Raw genomic sequence first — 8,452 nt, 5'->3', positions numbered from 1 at the left:
TAGTGATTTATAAATAGCTTTTGGGAACATGATACCTCTCTTTTAGCCAAGAACCTGTGTAGTTAGTCTTATGAAAAAAGTAATTTCTAGGAAATCATTGATAGAAGGTCAATGTGCTTTTAGATGCTACAGAACTATTATCCTATGGTTCTTATTTTGAGCAATAACTAAAAGATGTTGGAATTATATCAGCTGATCCGTTGCTGATAGGCTATCCCGAAGTTTTGGCTAGAATTGATAAGAGCTTACTCATGTTATATCCTCGTAGAAATCTTCCACCTGAAATATGAAATATTTTCCAAAGCAAACAATGCAGTCATCATCATTATTTATAAAGGTGTCACGGTGATGGCGGGCGGATGGCTTTGGACTGGTTTTCAGATAAACTGGCTTTTACTTTGCCTCGCCTCCGAAGAGGCTGAATGGCGACAGTGCTTCCCATCTCAGTGCCTAGGGGGTACAGATGTTGTACCGCGCAGTCGGGGGCAGTATGATGCTCGCTTCTAGGGGCTCTCAAGGTCACGTGGTCTTTCTGAGCCATACTCTAGACCCGACTCTGCACACACGAGCTCCTCACACACTCGGAACTCTGCGGAGTCACCAAGGGGCAATAAAATTTTAAAACGATGTGAATAACCCCAAATTCATTAAGATTTATGTAATTTTAGCATTGGGAGCAAAATGAATTATAAACTGTATTTACATTGCTTTATCATGGCTCCATTTTAGCTACTAACAAATACTTATCTCTCTTCAGGGTTAGTCTCAATTATTTAAGGTTTTAAGTTATCCTGAATCTTTCTTCAGGAACAGCTTACAAGTTAAAAAATTAGAAATTTTGATATTATGCTCTGGGCAAGGTTTTTACTCTGCTTCCTTAATCTAATGAGACTAGGATAGTTTATAATTAAGGATTTTAAAAAAATTATAATGTACACCTGAAAATTATATAATTGTATTAACCAATGTTACCCCAATAAACTTAATTTTAATAAAACCATTTGGAAAAAATACAAACTTTAAAACATAATCTACTCTAAATCATTAGAAATATCCTGTGTATCAAAAAAGGTCTTAGATGGCAATGCCTCGTATCGTTCATAACTAATCTTTGCATTGTATAATAAATATGCTCTAAAAATGGAAAAAAATTAAAAATAAAAAAATAAAAACGTTCTTTGCTAAATCGAACTGTGATTTAGGGCTTTATATGTACATCGGAGGTGAAGTGCTGTCATGGACAGAGCAGGGACAGTGGAATAAGAAACGCCTGATCCCAGTGCGTCTTAGAACTTGACCTTTGAAAAACTGGGAATGTAAGAGCTCACCAGCTTACTGAGATTAAATGAGATAACACCTGAAAGTTCCTTTTAAACCTTAAGGAGCTAGGCAAACGGTAGATGTTATGACACTTGGCCTGTCTTTATTTTCCTTAAAGCCTGTAAACATTGTGTTTTCGACACACCGAAGTCAGCACATAGTTTTCATAGACCTTATTTCTTAACATTAGAGACTTGAGAGAGCGGACGCGCCTGGTTAGAACGGGCCGCCCTACTTTGGCAGCGAAGTTTGAAGCAGAAAAGTAACTTGGAGATCTCATATACTGGAGTCGCAAACTGAACAGCAGTTTTCTGCTTTTAGTAGTCCTTATACTGGACGATAGCCCCGTGGGGCTGGGAGAGACGTTGGTGAGCCAGTCAAGCCATCTCCTTCATTTGTACTTAAGTGACCTGAGATCCAGAGATTAGTGACTTTCCTAAAGCCTCATAACTGGCAGGAAAGGCAGAACCTCGTGAATCAACATAAGCCAGTGCTTATTTCACTTTGCCATTGTTTTTCCAACTCATTGATTTAGTACATGCACAATTTTTGTCATTTTCCAATGTCAGGAGCTGTTTGAAATTAAATCTGGCTTCAAGAGATGTTACCATTAAAAGTAGCTGATAGTTTTCTATTTTTGTTCATTGTAATGTGGTTATATAAGAGGAGGTCCTTGCTCTTAGGATAAAAAATAATTACTGAACACTAATTTTTCTCCTAAGGCACTGGGATCTTTTCTTTTAAGAGACTTATCCTTAAGAGATTTGATCTCACTATGTTACAGTGGACTTTTACCTTACAATTTTTTTCTTCCTGCTTCTGAAATGTGGGTAGAAATTATAAGAAATGGCCACTCTTGGTCTCAAACTTGTTTTATTTCTTTTTACCATAAGAGAGTATTGAATGTAACAAAATAGCTGAAAGTAATAAGCGCTTAACACAGAAATGTTTAGAAAAATGTAAAGCCAAATTCAGTAAAAACTTAATTAATTTAAACTGTAGAGTCAGGATTGTGAATAGTGCCTGAGATGAAATTTACTTTTGCTACCAAAATTCTTTCCTCATTGCCTATGCAAACTAACAATGTGAGTGAATTAGAAAGACAATGTTTTAAACAGCTAAAAGAACACAATGTTTCTGAGTTGGTTAGGGACACAGATTAACTACACAGAAGCAGCATGCTAATTACAGGCATCTTATCTGGTCGTGAGAGCAGGTCCTCCAGGGCCTTTCTGTCACTTGGTGGAACTGGAAGGCAATAAATTTGGTTTCTTCGTAATTATTTTGTAATTAGAATCGTACAGATTTAAATCATTTTCTCATAGCATTGCCCTGGTTAACTGACTTTAAGCAAATGACCATTCGTTTCCTGATACGTAGAACAACATAGATGCCGACGTATGGAAAGGCGGTGGCTGAGTTTGTTGGTCAGCGTTGTCCTTTGCGGTTTCCACGCTATGGTTTGATGAGAAAGTTGAAAATCTTTTACATTTTTTAAAATTGCTCCATGTCCACAGGCTCATATTACTCTTGTTCTTACCTGAATAGATGTAACAGTGTTCTTAGATATCGGGACTAGTTTTTCATTCTTTGATGGAGCAAAGAATAAAGAAATTTATCTCTCCTGTTGATGTGAAGCTTGAAGCCTTAGACAGAAAAGAAGTATCGGCACTTTCATTTTTCAGATTATATTTGTCGGATTCATATTTAAACTGCGTTACTTTTGTTTTTGCCCACGTAGAACAATCACGTATTAAAATGATACAGAACTTTGATTCTTTAGAAAAAGATGTTATGTAGTTATCATTATTCTAGGTATTGATTTGGCATCTATTGTTAACTATACTGAAATATCCTTCTTAGATACCGTTAGCAAACAATGGATTCATTGTTGCGCCATTTAAATTTTGGTCATGTTTTTTTCTCCCTAATATTTAAATAGCACAAACAGAAATGAAAATAACCTAAGGTTCAGACTTCATTGTTTGTACCTAAGAACCCAGTCAGACTTTTTTCATGAGGTATAAAGTGAGTGGAATGGATTCTCTCTTAGTCATCTTTGACTCTTTCTTTTTAGCGTTTTTTTTTTTCCAGATGGGACAACTTTTTGCCTGGATATAATATTTGGTACTTGGCTTGTCTTTTTCCTTCTATCCCTGTCTTTCTCTAGACCTCAGAGGAATATTACTTTGATCTTTATTGTGCTCAGAAAATAATTTCCAGCTCTTTAACTTCCTCTAGTTAATACATTAGAGAAGAGACAAAGATTGAAGTTGCAGAACGTTGATTGTCTTCCTTCCATCACTTCCGGAGAAGTTTCTCTCCCTCTTCAGAGTCAGCATCAGTCTCCTTGTTTTATCCAAGGGGGGCATTTTAGTTCTTATTTAGATGTACCTATGACATTTCATACCGAGTTCTTTTTTTGGACACTTTTTCCTCCTTTGATGTTCTTATTACCATTCTCTTTTAGTTTCCGTTTTCTTTCTCTCAGTCGTTTGTGCATCCATAATTTATTTTTGTGCTTTTTTGCTAGGTCCTGGGATTTAAGTAATGAACAGAGACACATTTCCTGTTCTCAAAGAGACTATGGCCTGTGGAAGGAAGTGGGCCAGTAAACAGTTTCATGCTTTCATGCCTCATCCACGCAGGTTCTTCTGCCTGGAGTTTTCCCTTCTCTGCCCCTCTTTCTCTTCCTAGTGTGCTCTCTCTCTCTCTCTCTCTCTCTCTGTCTCTCTCTTTCACACGCACACGTACACACACCCTTGACACACCCTTTAAGCATAAATTCTTCCTTTATTACAAGGCCAGGTTCTAATCATGCTTTGCCATTTTATGGCCGTGTGACCGAGCTGTAATTTAACTCTTCTGAAGCTTCTGGTTCTCTCTTTTTAACGCGATGTGGTAATTATCTGTGTACCTGGCAGCCTTGCTGTGAGCGTTAGGTGAGGTCATAATATGCATCAAGTGCTCGATAAACGGGACCACGCGATGACAAGGTAAAGGGCTTGTATTTCCTTCAGTTTGCTCTCTTCTGGCTCCTTTTTCTCCTCTCTTTTCCTTTTCAAAGGGCCCTACAATAAGTTGTTTTTGTGCTAAAAATAGAATATCCTCCTGCAGTTATTGTAGGGAATATAGCCAATAATCTAATTAGAAAATATAGTTTCCTAGTGGCTATAAACTATTTTGAAGCCATTCTAAAACTAACCATTACAACCTGAGTTTAATCGGTTTAACACATAAAGAAAGCTGTTTCATAAGACTCTGAAACAGATTTATGCTAAATAGTCCTAAAATGAAAATGCTGTCGCATCAAATATTAATATTGTGCTAGCAGCAGGCAGCCCAAATGTTAATGGCTGGTATGTGTTTGAAGGCCTACTTAACTGTGGATTTTATTAGGACCATTTCTCAGAGCTGGAGTTATAAATGGGCTTATAAATGAGAAATTAGCTTTCCCTCTAGGGAGTATCAGGTTCTTTGAAATCTTAATTAACCAATCACATTGTACTATTCTTCTTTCAATTACCAACACTTGGTTAAATGTTGAAGAAAACATTTATCTAGTTGGTAACAGCTTAAATTGGAACACAATTTTTTTATATGTAGAAATATAATCATTGAATGAAAAATTAAACCGTAAAGCTAGGAAATTTGTTCCTAAAGATCAGAAATAAGTATAAGAAATGTAAGATGTTTCATCTCTATAATAATCATTACTTACAATATGACTTTCGAAGTACCACTTTATTTTCTTCCACATAAAAGGTCACGAATGGAGGTAATGTGTAAAGAAGTTAAAATATTTTTGGATGCATAACCAGTGAGTTCATTATTTATTGTATAGAAAGAACGTTTGCAACTCAGTCATAAAAAGACAGATAACTTAGTTGACCAAAGGATTTGAATAGATATTTCTCCAAAGAAGATACACAAATGACCAGCTAACACACACAAGGCCACCCAACGTCATTAGCTATCAGAGAAATGCGAATCCAAACCACAGCGAGATACCACTTCATACCCATTACGATGGCTATAATCGAAGAGCCCAGTGTCGGCAAGCATGTGGAGAACTTGGAGCCCTCCTACACTGCTCGTGAGAACAGGAGGGGCTGCCGCTGCTCGGGGACACCGCCTCGCAGGTCCTCAGACGGTCAGAGAAGCACCGTGTGACCAGCAATTCCACTCCCAGTATATGCCCAAGACAAGGGAAATATGTTCACATAGAAACGTGTTTACAGATGTTCATGGCAGCATTATTCGTGATGGCCCCAAAGCGGAAACAAGCCAGATGTCTATCGAGTGACGAATGGATAAACAAAGGGTGGTATATCCATACAATGGAAGATTATTCAGCGGTGAAAAAGAATGAAATACTGGTACATGATTCAACACAGATAAACCTCGAAAACGTTATGCTAGTAAAAGAAACCGGTCACAAAAGACTGCATATTGTACGATTACATTTATATGAAATGTCCAGAATAGGCAAATTTATAGAGACTTTAAGCAGAGATTGTCTAGGGCTGGGGGTCGTAAGGGCGATGACTAAAGAGTATGAAGTTTATTTTTAGGTTATGAAAATGTTTTAGACTTAGACTGTGGTGACGATTGCACAACTCTGTGAATATGCTGAAAACCGTTGAATTGTATATTTTAAATGGTGAATCTTTTTGATAAGTCAATTATAGGCCAATAAATCTATTTGAAAAAGAAAAAAAAGTTTGTAATATTCTAGGGAGAGGGAGCTCAGGCACTGCATGCAATAAGGCATGGGAAACAGAAATGAAGAAATGATGATGGGTTTCAAGGTCAGTAATGAGAAAGAACAGACAGGGCTTTTAATCGATTTTGACAGCAGTCAGATAAGAGGATGATGCATATGTGGAGACACCCAGATTCTGGCTCGGGGGACTGAGTAGAGATTGGTGCCGTTCACAGTAGGGCAGGAATACGCCAGGGTAGAATATGGGAGGAATATTTTCTTAAATATACTTTAGGAAAAAGATGACGAGTTTGTTTTTTGTCACACTGAGTTTGAGGTACCTTCGGGGCAACCAGATAGAGATGCTCAGTGGGCAATCTAAAACGTAGCTCTGAAGCCTGGAGGCATAATTTGAGAATCATTCATAAATGGCTTAAAGTCGAGGCCTTGTATGTACAAAATCATGCCAGCTGAGTGTTGGTTAAGAAGAAAAAAGGGCCAAGAACAGGTAAGAATTTTACAGGAGAAGAGTAGCTGGCCAAGGAGGCTGAGGAGCTGTAAAGTGGGGAGAGGAAAATCAGGCAGGCAAGGAGTGTTTGGGAGCCCGTGAGGGAAGACGTTCCAGAATGAAGGAATCGCTTATAAAATAGTTAAGTCCTGGGGTTGCAATATACAGCATCATGACTGTACTTAATAATCCCGTATTACATATGGGCGTGCCTTGTTGCATTGCACTTCTCCGTATTGTGCTTTGTGGATGTTGCATTTTTCACAAGTCGAAGGCAAAACGATTATGACTCACAGTATTGTGATACTCGCTTTATTGGGGGTCTGGAACTGAACCCGCATGATCTCCGAGGCATGCCTCTATTTGAGAGTTGCTAGGAGATAGGTCTTAAAAGTCCTCATCACAAGGAAAAAAAAGAAGGAATGAATGATTAGTTTCTCAAATGCTGTCTGCTTCACACCGTAGGAGCACTGAAAGATATCCTTTGTGCTTGACAATTCAGAGGTCAGCGTGACCTTAGGCAGCACTGCCAGCGGAGTGCCGAAGGCAGAATTTGCAAGGCGTTTAAAGGAGGGTTTCTTTAAAGATCGGATAGAGTTAGCTTTATAACAGATGAACTTGTTTCCTCTAAATCTCTTTTGCGTTAATGCTAGAACTTTTTTCTTTAATCTAAGCATTTCCAATCCATGGTGTTTCATTTTTAAAAAATTGTGTGTGCTTTAATCTAGGTTGGTTCTTTTTTTTTTTATAACCTAGAATAGCAATGCAAACTATAGCATCCATATTATACACATTAAGATTCTCAAATTATGTAAATCTCCAATTCCATACACAAAAAGGATTTATATTAAATTCCCCTTATAAAGTCAGGAAAATTCCTTTCATCAGAGCCTTAACTCATATTTCCCAAGTGTTTTTAAAAAGAAATTGCCATCAGCATAAATGATGGTCTCTCATCCTATGAAGGTTTTGTATCATCTAACCAGCTATACTTTGTTCTATAGTATAGTTGAGGTAGTTGAACTTAACACAGCCATATTGATCAAAGCTTGGTCAGTATAGTCTTACCCGCATCTATATTTTAGAGCTCATCTTTGACAAGTCTGTCTCATGGTTGCCCTAAAAATTCCTTTCCAAGGGAGTCAGGTGCTCTCTTTTCTGCTCGTCTGCATCTCCAAGGAATTGAGAAATTCCAGGAACACTTGAAATTCTAGTGTGTTCTAAGGCAGTGGTGCTCAGACTTTTTGACCCTCCCCATCTCCCATACCTGCATCTACGTTTGCCTGTCAGAAGCAGAAGTTTTCAGAATGATTCTGTGAGGCGCACTGTAGTATTTACTATTCCTTTCTTTTCTTTTTAATTCTGATTATGATCTTCTATACTGAATATTAGGCTATAATCATTCAGTAGTGGCGATTTAAAGTTCCACAGAGAACCTCCAAGGCTGGTCCCCAATCTGCTCACTATGACTCCATCTCAGAAGTTTGGGGGATGCTCTGATGCCTGGTCATGCCGGAGGCAGCAGGCGTTGCCCAGCCGCAGGTGCTAGAGCTATTTCTCACGTGCCGTAGAAAGAAAGCAAAAGAATCCCAGGCTAATCATATCCACTGTGAAAGCTGACGATGCGGCGATGGCATACGTAACTGCTCATCACATAGCAATTTCGAAAATTAGAATCGCCGTCACTGTTTCGGTGGGGGAGTAGGGAGAAGGAGAAGAAGAACAAAGCCGGGAGGCGTCAAGTGACCTGTCCAAGACGATCCGGTTCGTGGGCATCTTTGAAGCCCCCGGCGCTCTCACCACCATCAGCTCTCGGAAAAGGGCGCCCTGTTCTGAGGGGGGCTTCCTTACTCCTCTTCTCTCTTGTGTCTGAAGAAGATTGAAAGACCTGGATAACAGCAAAAGCCCCAAATGGGATT

The sequence above is a fragment of the Pteropus vampyrus genome, unplaced genomic scaffold (assembly GCF_000151845.1).
Source record: "Pteropus vampyrus isolate Shadow unplaced genomic scaffold, Pvam_2.0 Scaffold65, whole genome shotgun sequence".
NCBI classification, from domain to species: Eukaryota; Metazoa; Chordata; class Mammalia; order Chiroptera; family Pteropodidae; genus Pteropus; species Pteropus vampyrus.
The sequence above is the reverse complement of the archived record's forward strand: the minus strand, read 5'-3'. Positions refer to the sequence as shown.